At 37.0% G+C, this 14,956-nt stretch overlaps 1 long non-coding RNA gene across 1 annotated transcript in view; it reads right to left on the bottom strand.

Annotated features, from left to right (window-relative positions):
• The window catches only part of LOC124962998 (uncharacterized), a 34,460-nt gene extending 19,706 nt beyond the window's left edge, over positions 1 to 14,754 (bottom strand). The window contains exon 1 of the long non-coding RNA XR_007104626.1: positions 14,696 to 14,754. This is a non-coding gene — a long non-coding RNA (uncharacterized LOC124962998). The remainder of the gene's footprint in view (positions 1 to 14,695) is intronic.
• Positions 14,755 to 14,956: the final 202 nt, after the last annotated feature.

The raw sequence follows: 14,956 nt of genomic DNA, 5'->3' as shown, positions 1-14,956 counted from the left end.
TGCATATATATGAAGTGAGAAAACTTATGTTGATGTTCTTTCAATTGATAAGTCATATTTGTAAATTTACCTTATGATGAACTCAAGGAACAACTTGATAATTTTAATTAGTCTGAAACTTTAAAGGAATTGAAGACTACTAAAATGTAAATGCAATATTGAGCAGCATGAATTACAGCATTCTGTGCTGAAGAAGCAGATAACAGCCTTATTGTGTTTTGTACTAATAGGCACTTTCTTAAGAATTGTATTTAAAGGAGGATGTTTTGAACTATGCTGTATTCAGAATAACAGAATGATGAGTTCAGAAATCATCCCATTTTGGAGGTATTTGAAGGTATTATCCTGAGAATCATAGGACAGAGCTCAAGGTAGTCACTATTGCTGGACGTTGAGAGAAGAAATCTGAAAAGGAGATGGTCAGAAAAGAGAAATTCCATTTCTATATAAAAACTAAGTCAAAATTATGAAATCTCAGCAGAGACATAGAAATCATAAAAAGTACAAATAGAATTCCAGAACTAAAAGTACCTTGAGATCATTAGCGAACCAGTATTAAACTTTCTTGCAGTCTAGTTGCTTACTACTCATTCTACTGTTAGGATTTTTAGTGGTGTTTGATTGTATCTGGCTCACTATCACAGGAATACCCAAATCTTGCCTTAGGATTTTCAAAGTTCCTGAATGGGTTCATTATACTGCACAAATGATAATGCAAAGTGAAAAAAAAAAAAGTAACAACTTCATTCTAAATCACAATACTTTACATTTTTCATTTATGTGTTAGGTCACATAAGTAATGCTCAAAGAGAAGCAGAGCCCTTTTTTCCCTTGATAAGGCTCCATTTTAACAATCCCTAGACTTCAGTTCATAAGTGATGATCATATTATATATGGTTTCCATTCATGAGGAGAAGAAAAATAGCCGAATCACAAGAAGGCACCTTGACTCAGTATGGCAATCTTGGTTTGCAGAGTAGAAGGAAGAAAAGCTTTAAAACACACCAACTTTCCCTTCTAGCAGAGGTGGTTAGATCCCAATACTGAATCTGAACAATGGCACAGTCAGTTCTGTCTTACAGAATAGGAACAGGGAAATGAATAAAAAGGCAAAGAAGTTTTATTGCCCGCCCCCCACTTCTAATACCTATAGCTAGTAGCTAGTTGGATTCTACTTACTTCCATCAACAGTGACTGTTCTTTCTAAAGATATCAGTATACACCAAAATCTGAAAACATCAGGTTGTCTGTTATCTACTGAATTTCATGCCACATTGGTGTTTTGGGTTTCCTTCAGTCTTAGATGTTTTTTTCCATATGTCCCTTAATTTTCTCTGCCTCCACATGTAGGTGCAGTGATAGATCAGTATTAAATCTTCTCTATTTCTGTCTCTATAGTTATCTTTCAGGAAGGTTAGATGTCTTTCATGCATTTTCCAAGGTTCCAACTGTACTTTCTAAATGAATGGTTCTAAAAATAAGAACCTCTAATCCTCTTCTCTTTCATAAGCCACAGGCTGAAGGGTGTAGCTATCTCTCCGTGATAACTCTATTTATTAATTTTAAGTAAAGGGAAGATCTGATCTGGATACATGTGGTCCTATCTTAAATCCTGAAGTCATTTTTTTCTTTTTTCTTTTTTTCACTCTGATCCTCCCTTACTTTTTCTGAATCTCTCAGACTTTGTGTGTGTTGTGCTTTTGTGACTTTCTCTTTCGGCTGCCACCATCGTAACTCCAAACATTATAAATTCACACCTGAATGAATCCAGTACATCACACTCAGACTTTCTCATTCTACATACTTACTACATTAAGATTCCAATGTCCTCCTGTTTTCCTCTGCCAAGATTCTTACCCTGCCCAATATTCTTTCATAATCGGTGTGACCTTTGTGAATATGAATCTGGTCACAAAATTTTTACATGTGAAATAAAATTCCTCGATTGTCTATCAAATGAAGTTCCAACTTCTAATTATGGCCTGAAAGACCCCTCATCCATTATCACTCTACAGATACTGCCTCTCCCTTAACAGAACTTAGGTTCTGGCTCTATGGAAAGGCTTCCCATTACCTAAATGGGCCATAAGCTTTCATATTTCCATGCTTTTGTGTATCTATTTCCTTTGCTGGGAATACTACACCTCTTCTTCACTTTGTATCTTACCAGACCCCTTTATATGTGATAAGATTCAGTGCAAGTTGAGTTTTCTTTTGATTTTTCTGTCCCTTCCTAAACTCTTTTGATGAATAAGTTAAGTCTCTGAGAAAACCTTTTGCCTTATTTTCTTCAGAATGTTTTTATCTTCATAAAACTCCATTCAATTTTAATTACATAATTACATATATTAATCCCCTACAGATTGTAAATACCTTTATATCATAGACAATGCTTTTTTATTTAACCCCTCTCTAGTATAGTACCAGATATATATTAAGCACTCAGTTATTAATAGTGAGAAAATAAATGGATGCATTAATGTAGTGGTTTAACTAAAATATCTTTTTACTGGATTACTAGTTTCTTGAAAATATAGTTTACTTTATATGCCTGGTTTATAACATTATGCTTGTAACTAGCAGATATTAAACTTGTTAAATAAAGAGAATTCTGAGATAAGAGTACATATGTGAATAGGGAAGGAGAGAGTAATATAACTGGAAAATGGTGGAAAAGAGGATAAGGCAAAGAATCTGCAACTATTTGAAGGTAGCTTTATGATAGTCTATATTTCTAAGATGAGAAAGAAGAACAGGGATTAGGCATACCGATTATGGTAAATTCACATTTTTACTCATAATAAGTATGGTAAATCTGTTTTAACATAAAATGTTTTGCATATTTTTCTCATAAAAGGATAGATTTAATTATACTCAAAATTACATGGCAGTGTGTACCTCAAACCTACAATTAACTAATACAGAGAGAAACGTAACTTGCAAATTGGAAGGAAGCTGAAGGTGGAGGGTGGTGTGCATTCAGTACCATTTGGTAAGACCATTTCATTTCTGGGCATGTGGCCAAATGGCCCTTGTGATTTTTCTTTTGTAAATTAGCTTTCTAAAATACATTATTAAAATCTGTTTAAACCATCACATAGTTCAATAAAAATTTATATGTAAAATAGATTTAAAATCAGAAAGCAGGCTATCTGTAAACAAAAGAATATGAAAGTAGAGGAGAATCATCTAAAAGCAGAGACTTCTTTTTTCTAGTTGCTTTAAGCATTCTGGGATTTTGTATCAGGGATGAATTTAAATCAATCAAAATATCATTTCTTCCAACGTGGTAGGAGTTTTAAGATTGCTAAAGGGAACCGTGTAAAAATGTCTAGCCTGTGACTCAGGAGACCATGCTACCATGAGCCTGACCTAGCATGGGGTCAGGTGTTGCAGGGCATGAGTCCTCATGCTCAGACCCTCCTCTGGGACAACTGTCTCTGCCCTGAATTAGTTGATGATAACAGCCCTGGTTTTTACTGTGCATCTGTAATCAGGGGAATTGTCATTGCTAGCTAAAATGACAAGCTCTACCCTGATTGTTGTGTTTTATACTCTGAAGTTATATATGCATATGAATTCAGGTTTAGGCATGTGTATCTTTTTTTCCTTTTGTCCGTCTTAAGGGGCTTGAGTTTTTCTCTGCTTCATATTTAAAAAAAAAAAATTGTGGCACTAGGAATTGAACCCATACCCTTTCATTTTTTACTTTTAATTTTGAGACAGCATCTTATTAAGTTGCCAAAGTTAGCCAAGAATATGAGATCCCCCTGTTGCAACCTCCCAAGTCACTGGGATTAAAGGTGTGCAACACCATGCCCAGCCATCATTTGAATTTGATGAGTTCCTGATACTTCCCATCTTTGACACCCTTCTGGAATGCTGTACCACCTTTGTTGTGTCAACAGGGCTGTGGAACTCTAACATGATGCAGGTTGAGATTATCCCAAGTAGGAGAGCAGGCTCCACATAGTTGTCTTGTTTTTGGTGGTTAGCTGTGAACCTTGCTTTTGAAGCCATCAGTGGGCAGGGAGAGCTCCCTCAGAAGGCACCCTCACCCTGAGAGTGAGTGAGACTTTGAAGACTGAAGCTTTGTGTCTTGAGAGTCAGAGTTGCCCAGTCTATTTCTGGTCTTCAGTTTTTAGGATCAGGTGGTACGGATCCACTTATAAGAAGGGAAGGGTCAATTTCAACCTTTATACCAGGGAAGAGGGATGTGTTCTTGGGCTGATTTTATTCTTTTGTTAGAGTTGATGTTCTCTTCATTTGGGTTCACCAAGTAAAATGCTTTCCAAGGCTGGGAAGGTTATGAAGTAAATGAAGCAGGGAGGGACAGGGCAGAGCATTGGCAGATGAGATACTGCAAGTACCATGGAATCTGGACAACCGCAACTCAGTCACAGACAGTTTTCGTTTACCTGTTTTGTTATGGCTTCTGTTTCTTGACGTTTAGGCTTATTTTTAAAAAGAAGCTATCTACCTGGACTTTTATAAGTAATTCTCTGAGTTTTAAATATTTTGAATTACATCAGTTTAAAAAGCTGTGGAGTCAAATGAAGGTCCTGGGTAGGATAGATTTGGCTCTGGGGGCCCAGTATGGATGGCATGGAGAGAGTGTGGAATTGGATGTTTCAGGGTGGAGTAACTGAAAAGTGAAAAGGCGCCCAGACAAACCACTCCGGACCAGAACTCACACAAGAGATTTTATTCAGCAGTCGAACAGCGTCTGCCCTGAAGAGAGAGAAAGCAAGCGAGAGAGAACACAGCGGGGGAGCTTCGATTAAATAGTTGAATTTCTCTGGCTAAGTACGAACTGGCCAATCACTGAACAGTTAGAATTCACGGGTTAGCCAATGGCTGCCAAGCACAGGCTAACAGGTGGACCAATGACTGGCTAGGATGGCAGACTGACAGCTGGAGTGCTGTCATGCCTCCTTGCCTTTCCCCTCAGGCGTGTCCTGCACCTGACCGCCCAGGAAAGAGTCCCACAAGGTCGTAGGGTTTGCCGGTCTTAGGCAGCGCGAGGCGAAAGCAGACTGCAGGGCAAACCCAGCGCCCGCCTGCTGCCTGCCGCAGCAAGCCGACACCTGGCCGGTTCACGTGGGCAGAGCGCTACGTCAGCAGCTTCAGACCTGCGGTGCCATATCTGCCCGCCGGGCAGCCCACTGAGCACTATAGTGCACTATCTGCTTTTCATATCATTGGGCTTCCCAATCTTGGGCCTAATTATACTTCAGCCCCAGAGAACTTGTAGTGTCCTTTGGGTAGGTCCTTTTCCTTGGGACCTGGTACCTTAAAGACAAACAGATTACAGCAAACTAGCACAGCAGACTCCTTCCCCAGCACCTAAGTCATTGCTCTTAAATTTATCTGTGACTCATGTGAAGAACTCAGTGGTGCGGCCTGGCAAGTAGGTCGTGTGCATTGGGAAACTAAATGTTTACTATTTGGCCTTTAACAAAGGAAGTTTGTCAACCTCTGGCAATCATACTGAGCAAATACAGCACAAGCTATAGTCCCTTTGGGCTGCTGTAACAAAAATACCATAAACCAGGTAACTTATAAACAATTGAAATCAATTTCTCACAGTTCAAGAGGCTAGAAAAGTTCAAGGCTCCTGCAGGTTTGATGTTTGTTCAGGGCCCTCACATCAGAGATGCAAACTTTGTAGTTTTGCTCTCACATGGTGGAGTGAAGAATCTCTCACTCTCAGGTTTCTTTGATAAGGGCGGTAATCCCATTCAGGAAGACTCTGTCCTTATGATTTTCATCTCCCAAGGGGGTCACCTCCTAATATCCTTACCTTGAGGCTTCAGATTTCAATACTTGAACTTGGGTTGGGGGAGAGACAATAGTACTCAGACCAAAGTAGACTGTCAACTGTGACTTAGTGGCTAGCTTAGTGACTGCTGAGTGACTTGATGGCTGGTTGCTATGACCCAGTGTCTGTTGACTATGACCTGTGACAGTAACTCACTTGGCAACAGCGACAGACTGTGATTTGGTAATGGGTGACTGCGCCCTGGTGACAGGTGACTGTGGTTTGGATACCCCAAGGCTCACGTCAGAAACATCAAGAACACCAGGCTTATAGCAGCAAGATTAACTTCTCACCCATCCCACCTATGAAAATGCTGCCCTAGTTGGAGAGACTTAGGGTAAAAAAACTGTTCTGGGGCTCAGCCATGTGTGCCTATGGTTGCCTAGTTTTGGGAAAGGCAGGGATGGGCTTGTAGTCACTTACATCAAGAATGTTTTGAAAGGAAGAGAAATTTAATGTTTTACAAAATCATTTCTATGTTAATTAAAAAAAAAAAAAAAAGACTTTCTGGTTGTTTTTTTCTTCCCCTGCTCAATTGTAGTTAATGTACCACTCTGTCTCCATTGAGATTCTGACTTCAGCTCTTATTTTCTTAGAATTTTCAAGTTCTTCTGTCATCATCTTTCTAAAGACAGCCATACCCTTACCTTAGGATTGTTTTCATAGATGTTAATCTCCCTACAGGCTCACTAGAAGCTGCAGGGTTGGGTTTTAGTGATGTTTGTCAAGGGGACACTATAGCAAGAGACATGTGATCCTCCTTAGATTTAATAATTTTTCATTATATTAATCATATAACCTATATATTCTCTTCTATGAATGGGGAGAATGAGGGATTGGAACAGATTTTTGTAATGTATGTAGGAAAGGAGAGGAAGTAGGCCTCATGAGAATAACAGTGTTACAAATGCCAAACATTTTAGTTGTGGAGGTCAAAGAATATTTTTGTACAAGCAGATAGCCATGCAATGCCTAAGAATTTGGAAGTGTGATCAGTGGGTATTTTTAACATGTTATGATCCTTGGGAGATACAGCATCTGTTCTTTGAATCCCCTTTCCAACAATATTAAGCCCTACTTTCAATGCAAAAATAAAGTTGCTGATAGCAGGTTGCTTTCAGCTGCAGGAGATAGATCATTTGAATGTTTTTTTGCTTATAGAGGTTGCCTAGAAATGGAATAGCTGAATTTCCTAATAGGGACAGAAACAGTAGATAAAAATATGAGAAGGAACTTCTTTCTTATTCTGGTATTTTTCTTTTAAATATTGACTGAAGGTAACAAGGGGACAAATGCCCAAACGTCTATTTACCCTCTGAGAGCTTCCAATTGAATGAATTAATAAGGAATAGATGGTAGGACATGGCAGTAATTGAACAAGAACAAAAGCCTGTTGCTGCTCATATGAGAAACGTTTCACTTTCAAAGACTTAGGAGAAATAAAAAACTCCAGGAAGCTTTTGCAGATTCCCTATTGAGCACATGTCAAGAATATAACATAGGGATTGGGGTTTTAGCTCAGCAGTAGAACACTTGCCTAGCATGTGTGAGGCACTGGGTTCCATCCTCAGCACCACATAAAAATGAATAAATAAAGGTATTGTGTTCATCTAAAACTAAAACTATTTTTTTAATAAAGAATGTAACATATTTATTAAAGTCACAAGAGTGGCTTCAAATTACCTCATAAAGAACCAGAACATAGGAGTCTTTATGGTACACCAAATTGACCATATACACATGTACCATATGCATGATGTCCACTTGTAGAGAGCAATTTTAAGGATAGAGAAGTTCTAATATGTGTTGAAAAGTTTTGTTTATAAGACCAGTTAAAATATTCTGTTAAGATTTGGAATGGAAAATACAAGTGTCAGGAAAGCTGAAATCAATGAAATTAAAGTTTGACTGAGGTGTTTTAAGTATATAAATTAGAATGGACAGCAGAAAAATTCTGTTGAGGTCAAAAGAAAAATTAAAAAGCCAACCTTGTATGGATTCCTTCTTACATTTGGTTGAAATGATGACTTTGGTCTCTTAAATACAGTGTGAGATCTAAGGAGAAGATCTAGGAGGATTACACAACTAGTCTAGTAAATGCAGTAGAAGGATTTTATAGAAGTAGGTAATAATTCTCCTTTTGTGTTACTTTTCTTATATATCATTAAACTAATAAATGTGTATTATAAAATACTTGGGAGACATGAGCTTTCAAAAGTTAGAGCCACCTACTCTCATCTGAAATGTTTATGTACCCCCAGAATTCATATGGTGAAATCCTAGGCCCCAGGGTGACAGTGTTGGGAGGTGGGACCTTTGGGAGATGATGAGGTTCTGGGAACAGAGCCCTTATGAATGGGATTGATGTCCTTAGTTAAGAGGCCTGAGGAAGCTGCCTTGTCCCTGCCATCAGTAAGGACACTCTTAGAAGGAACCCTCTATGAGTAGAAAGCAGGCCCTCACCAGACCCCAGAATCGCTGGTACTTTGATCTCAAACATTCCAGGTTCCAGAACCATGAAAACAGATTTCTGTTGTTTATAAGCCACAAGTTTTGGCATTTTGTTATAGAAACCTGAACAAACTAAGATGCCTTCCTCACAATTGTCTACCACATAAAGACTACTGTTAGGGGTTTGGCATATACTTCCAAAGATTTTTTTTTTCTTGTAAGTAGATGAATACTTCTCTTTTATAAGAGTTACTTATTGTTGAATTTAAAGCAGCTGTACCTTGGATATTATTCTAGCCCCAACACAATCAATTAATAAGTAGAGAAAAAGGATCAAAAAGGGAAGTGTGCCTTTACTAAAACATCATGTAGGTATTTCCACATATGATATCTCATTTAATCTTCAAATTGGTCACACTAGATGATAATTTTGTTCTCAATATAAAAAATCAGGACACTGCCTTAAAGAGCTAAAGTCACCTGCCCAAGGATCATAGAATTATAAGTTGCAGAACCAGGACTTGAGTGTAGGTCTATCTTCCACTACAATGAGTGCATATTTCCACTGTGAGGTGAAACTTAACTGTTAGAATATGAACAGTGATTTGAGATATTTTGTTTGTATCTAACTCACTGAATCCTTTCTGAAAGTTTTTAATTTTTGCCGTACACATAACTTCCATACATACATGCTTTCTGATTTTAGACAAACCTCATCACTCTGGACCTCCAATTATCATCTGTAAAATGAAAGGATGAGCTTTAATGTGTTTTCAGTTTGGTAGTCTGTGATGGAACACAGCATCTGTGACAAACAATTGGTAGAGGAATTAAACTTTTTTCCTAAAAAACAGTTGGGGCAACATGCAAACTTGTAACATCCTTACCCTCTCTTCTCTTCAACCTGGAACTGATTGCCTGCCTTAGTGAGATGGTTGACTGACAGTCAAGCTAAATGCACTCATGTGAGCTGTGCCAACTTGGGCTTATTTATTCTTTTAATTAATCAACGAAACCATTTAGGACATTGAGCACTAAACCATACACATTAAAGTTCTAACGCCTCTACCCAAGTGTCTAACGTCCTCCAATTATGAGTGATTAAGTGCTTGAGAAGAATGGAGGTCATCTGTGACAATGCTTCATCTGTGGATGGAATTCAGCTAAGAGAGGAGTGAAGGCTAAGAGCACTTTTATACATGTTGTGCCCATGACCAATTTCAGTAAGTGGAGTCTAGAACTTATAAATTAAAAGTCATTCAAAATTGGTGATGGAGAAAGGAAGAGAATTTAGAGAAACTATTTGGTGTCTATGCTTATCTCTAAAGAATGGGAATTCTTCCAAATAAGCTGTCTGCTATCTATTCTTAGAGATTGCAAGGTCCCCAGGGCATATACCTGTAATCCCAGCAACTTGGGAAGCTAAGAATGCTGAGGTCAACCTTAGCAAGATAGTAAGGTCCTAAGCAACCTAAGAAGACTCTGCCTCAAAATTAAAAAGGGGTAGGGATATAGTTGAATGGTAAGGTACCCCTGGGTTCAATCCTCAGTAGCGAGAGAGAGAGAGAGAGAGAGAGAGAGAGAGAGAGAGAGAGAGAGAGAATACAAGCCTATTAGTGAGATACATGTCAAAGACAATATGAGACTATCTTAACTCTTCCATTAAAATATGGAAATCTAATTATGTATTAAAGGGTTAACTTTTAATTAAAAGAATGTTAAATTTCTTGGAAGCAATAAAAGCAATAATTAATACTCAGTTAATGACTCTACATTTTCTTTTAGGCACAGCCAGTTTTATCTGGAGTAACAAAAGAGGCTATTATTTCAATTCAATGTGTAGCTTTTATGAGATGAACTAAATTCTAGTGCCTCCACTCACAGTATCATCTTAATGAGTACTACAAATGAGTGATTGAGCTTTATTACCATAGATTTCTCCAAAGCCTCAACTCATCTATTATCTTATTTATTATAGATGGGAAAATGAAGCTGAGTGCTGTGTTCTTTCTAAATCTCTTTATTCATGAGGTCTGGGATTTGGAAGACAACTAATAAGTAACTCTTGAATCCTTCTTTCTTCGTATTCCAAATTAGGAAGAATAGAGACGTAGTACCACCAGTTCTGAAGCTAAATTATACCAACAGGCATTTGTATTGCAAACACCAAGTCAAGTGCTAAGTATTACCTTCTCAGTTGTTTTCCAAGAGCCGCTAGTATAGAGAATGGAAAGCCAGGTATTTACCCTATAAGGAGGTCAAGTACTGAAGGATCCTGGCCCTCATCTTTATTGTCAACAACTTAATTTTTTTTTTCATATTCATTTCTTCCCTACTTTTCAATGGAAATAACAGTGGTGTGTGTAACTATATGAACAAGTGGGGTATGGCTTGGGGTGAACACTGGTTAGAGTTTTAAGTACATAAGAAGCATCTTTATTTCGTATATTGTGTAAAGAAACCCTCCTGGACAGGTTTCACAGTCCCATATTTATGGTTCAGCACCATGAGGTCACTTACTGCGGTAAGATATTAAGATCATGGTAGATTCAGAATTATAATCCATCTTTGTTGTCTCTCTCCAAAGCTCTGATTTTAAAGGTTTTTTTTTTTTTTTTTAATTTTTGCTCACTGTCCTATCTATATGCATGATTGTTTCTACAAAGAAACATGCTTCAGGATAGCATATTTAGCTTAGCTATACTTGCCATGGGTTGTGTCTGATCTTATCTGACAGTTTCTTGTTTGTGAAAAACATATTATCCTCTTCATTGCCCCCCATTTCTTTTATCTACATGTTTCCAGTTTAAAAAAAACATTTTGTATGATCAAGCTGTTTATATTAGTTGTCTGAGAAATGAAATACTATACTGCCTATTCTTTATTTGCAAAAAGTATGTGTGTGTGTGTGTGTGTGTGTGTGTGTGTGTTCAGGGTTTCAAATCAAAGGTTAACTGCCATGCAACTTGCAGAATATATTTTATAATATTAGCAAAGAACAAAAGTATCTACTACGTTAGAGAACAGGACTATCTCTTAAGGTAAATAAGAGTTCAAAAGTAAAATTGTTTTTCTATACCTGACTTATTTCACTTAGAATAAGACACTTGAGTTTTGTGAACATTCTTGAAAATTATAGCATTTCTTTTAAAAAGCAGAATAATGTTCCCTTGTGTAAATAGATGTACATGTTCTTCATCATCCAGTAGATTCCATATCTTATCTATTGTGAAAAATGCTACAATCAACATTGGAGTGCAGCTGTCTCCTTTGCACTCTGATATCATGTACTTTGTACATATACCTGAAGTGGAATTGCTGGATCATATGGCAGTTCAGTTTTAATTTTTAAAGGAAACTGCATGTATGGTCTTACTTATATATGGATTCTAAGAAATTCAAACTCACAGAAGCAGAGAGTAGTATGGGGGCTACTGGGAACTGGTTGTAGAGGGATAGAGAGATAGTTGTCAAAAGGTACAATGTTTCAGTTAGGAAGAATACATTCTGGTGATTTATTTTACAGTATGATGGCTATAGTTAACAATAAGGTATACTTGAAAATTGCTAGAAAGTATATTTTTTAATTATTCTCATACTAAAATAAGTAGGAGAAGTGACAGATATATTGATGTACTTGATTTAATCATATCATAATGTATACATTTATTAAGAGATCATGTTGTACATTATAAACAGGCACAGTTTTTCATTTGTCAGCTAAAGGCAAGTAAAATTTTTGAGACATGTAGCACAGTATACTAGAAAAGAACCTGAACTTTGTTTAAAATAAACTGGTAACAACATTTTTACACAATGAAGTAGTTCATGGAATCTTAGAAATCGGTTCAGGGGTACAAAGACAATAAAACCCTAATATCATAAAAGATCAAGAAAGGAAACTAACAAAAAATTTAAAAATATTAAGACCACCTATAATAACAAAAACTGTACTATTAGCAGAATTTGCAACAACTATGAAACTAATATTAGGCTAATGCTATCCAAGTCCATAGAAGGTTCAACCAGGAACTGGAGTCTTACAGACTGTGAGGGTCAGCAAAGGCCTCTGGAATTACAAGAGTCATAACCCATGGTGTAGTTCCTTCTCCAAGAGAGCACTGGAGTTTGATAACAATTGCTTTATTGCTGTTTGTGCCAAGCTAAGAGCCTCAAAGAGAGGTTCTGAAAGTGTCCCTAAGTCTTTGCTTCCTCTACCTGCTCTGTGTTGCCATTGTTCCTGGATCCACCGATGGTTTGAGCCCCTGCCCGCATCACATCAAGCCAGCTTTGAGGGTGATAATGAAATTTCAATGCAGGATGAGATTTGAATAAAACTCTTTCACAGCTGCAATATCACCAGTCGTCTGCAGACAGACTTCCTGGTCTGAGCTGGGGTGTCTAAATGCCATCCCAGTAGCAGTCAGAACTGCTCTTTCTCCACTCTCTGGGCTCTCTCATGACCTGTCTTGCAGGTAGAGGGCTTCGTTTTCTTGTCCCCACCAATTCTTCCCTGGCCTTTAGATACTTCTGTATCGCTTATGCAGATGTTTTTCTACATGTATTGGAAGGTTTCATTAATCATTATCTTTAACTCCTTCTGTGACTTATTTATTTTATAAGCTATTTGTAAGATCTCAAATAATGTAAAAAAAAAGTGTTTGTATTTTCTCCCACTTCTTTTAATTAATCACTTGAACAGATGTTATAGTTTATATTTTAAATGCATTGAATTTTAGGGGATTTTTCACCTTTATTCTTTTTACACACTGCTGAGAAGGGCCAACAAATAATTGACTCATAGATTTTACGTAAGTTTTAATAGGCAAAACATTGCTTTCCATCATTAATTACCCAACATCAGAAGGTGTATTATCTTCATCCAATAAAACATAATAAGTCAATAAACCTGTCCTTAGTGGTACCTAAAGGGATCCATTGTGGACAGGAAAATTTAGAGTCAGGATTTCCCTATTATCTGTTTTCTTACTTTGTACTTTTACTTGATAATATTGATTTTTTTGGTTTGGAATGCTATAATTGTCTTGCCCATTCTTCAGGTCTAAGTGTTTGACTAGCATTTTCTAGCAAAGGGAAAAGTGTGACTTTCTTGAGAGATGATTATATTCATCTGGTTCAGTCATTTAAACTAGTGTGTATTAATATTTTGTCATATTTTTGATCTATCAGACATAGTTACCCAATGTTTAGCATTGCATGTATTACATTTGGGTTTCTGTCTTAGGGAGAGTTTAATGTTGTTCTCTCCTTACAGAGACAAAAGATTTGGAAGCAAGAGAGTGAAACTTAATTTAAAGAAATTATGACATAGGAAGCATCTGTGTTTCGTGACTGTTTCTGTTTCAGTAGTCTTTCACTACTTTGTGTATAGACCTGAAGTTCTTTCCCTTCTTTCAGATATACCTGCCTGAAGCCTGGGTCAAAGTCATTGTGGAGAGATTGGATTCTTCCCTTTTTAGCAAAACTAACTCATTTTTTGTTTCTTCTATTCTTTGTATTAAAGTATCACTAAAGTTTGAGTGTGGTTGTTTGTATGTGGATTAGCTGTGTAATCTGTGTGCCAAGATGTCTTTTGATTGGGTTTAGTTCAGTAGCAAAGTCTCTATCCTGTGAATTTATAATGTCCCTGTAGATTCCTAGAACTTCACAGAAAAGGGGGAAACAAACAATAGCAATACCCAAAGTAAACAATATATAGCATTAAAGTAAATATCTGGTGTCTACTATGATTATCTTTAATACTAATAACCCAAATACAGGAGTGTTGGGTTCAGCAATTGCCAACAGCATAAACAATAGCCTCAAAGTAGATCTGGCATTAAAGTAAACAGTAGGTGTCAACTATGCCATACATATTACTAATAATTGCAACAGTGTGAATGATAGGAGCAGGAGTTATAAAAATAAAATATTTCTAAAAGATAGTAAAAGTATAGATCATTAAAAGAAAAAAATGTGATAAAAATAAAAGAAAGTTTAGAATGTACAAAATGTGAACAGAAGAATGCAGAAGGCATAACAAGAAGGAAGAGAAAAAACTAGAAAAAAAAAGTAAAAGGTGAGAAAAGAACAAGAATTTGGCTGTTAGTGAGTAAAGGAAGGAGAGAAAGAGAAACAAGAGGAAGACCCAAGTGAAAACAAAACGAAACAAAGCTGAACTAAAATATAAACACCCTAACCTTCAAAAGACAAGGGAAATAACTATGGTTAAAAACAGTGCTAAAAATGAGACAAAGGAAACATGTCATTTTTTTCATGGAATTACATACATATGAATAAGTATATATAGATATAGATTTATATATCTCCATGAACCAATCAGCACAGCAAGAACACATATACTTAAAAAAAAAGAAGAAAGAAAAAAAGATTCTTAATGAAAAATTGAAAAGTATTGCTCACCAGGCTGCCAGTTGGAGTGGACTAACAGCGAAGATGGTTGAAATAGCTCCCTCCTTCTCATCTCACCAGTATAAAATAGGAGAGAATGGGAAGTATGGTCAGTTGGAGTTTTGTCTTCACAGACTGGATGGATGTACTCCAGGGTGGGTCTGCTACAGACTGCTACTCCAGTGATTGGGGCTGCAGTCTAATCAGGCCTTAAGGACTTTCTTGGATGGTATCTGCTCTGGAGAGATTAGATCAACACATCCCTAGGGCAAG

This window comes from Sciurus carolinensis, chromosome 13 (assembly GCF_902686445.1).
Source record: "Sciurus carolinensis chromosome 13, mSciCar1.2, whole genome shotgun sequence".
In the NCBI taxonomy this organism is placed as follows: Eukaryota; Metazoa; Chordata; class Mammalia; order Rodentia; family Sciuridae; genus Sciurus; species Sciurus carolinensis.
This window is presented reverse-complemented; position numbering and strand designations above follow the sequence as displayed.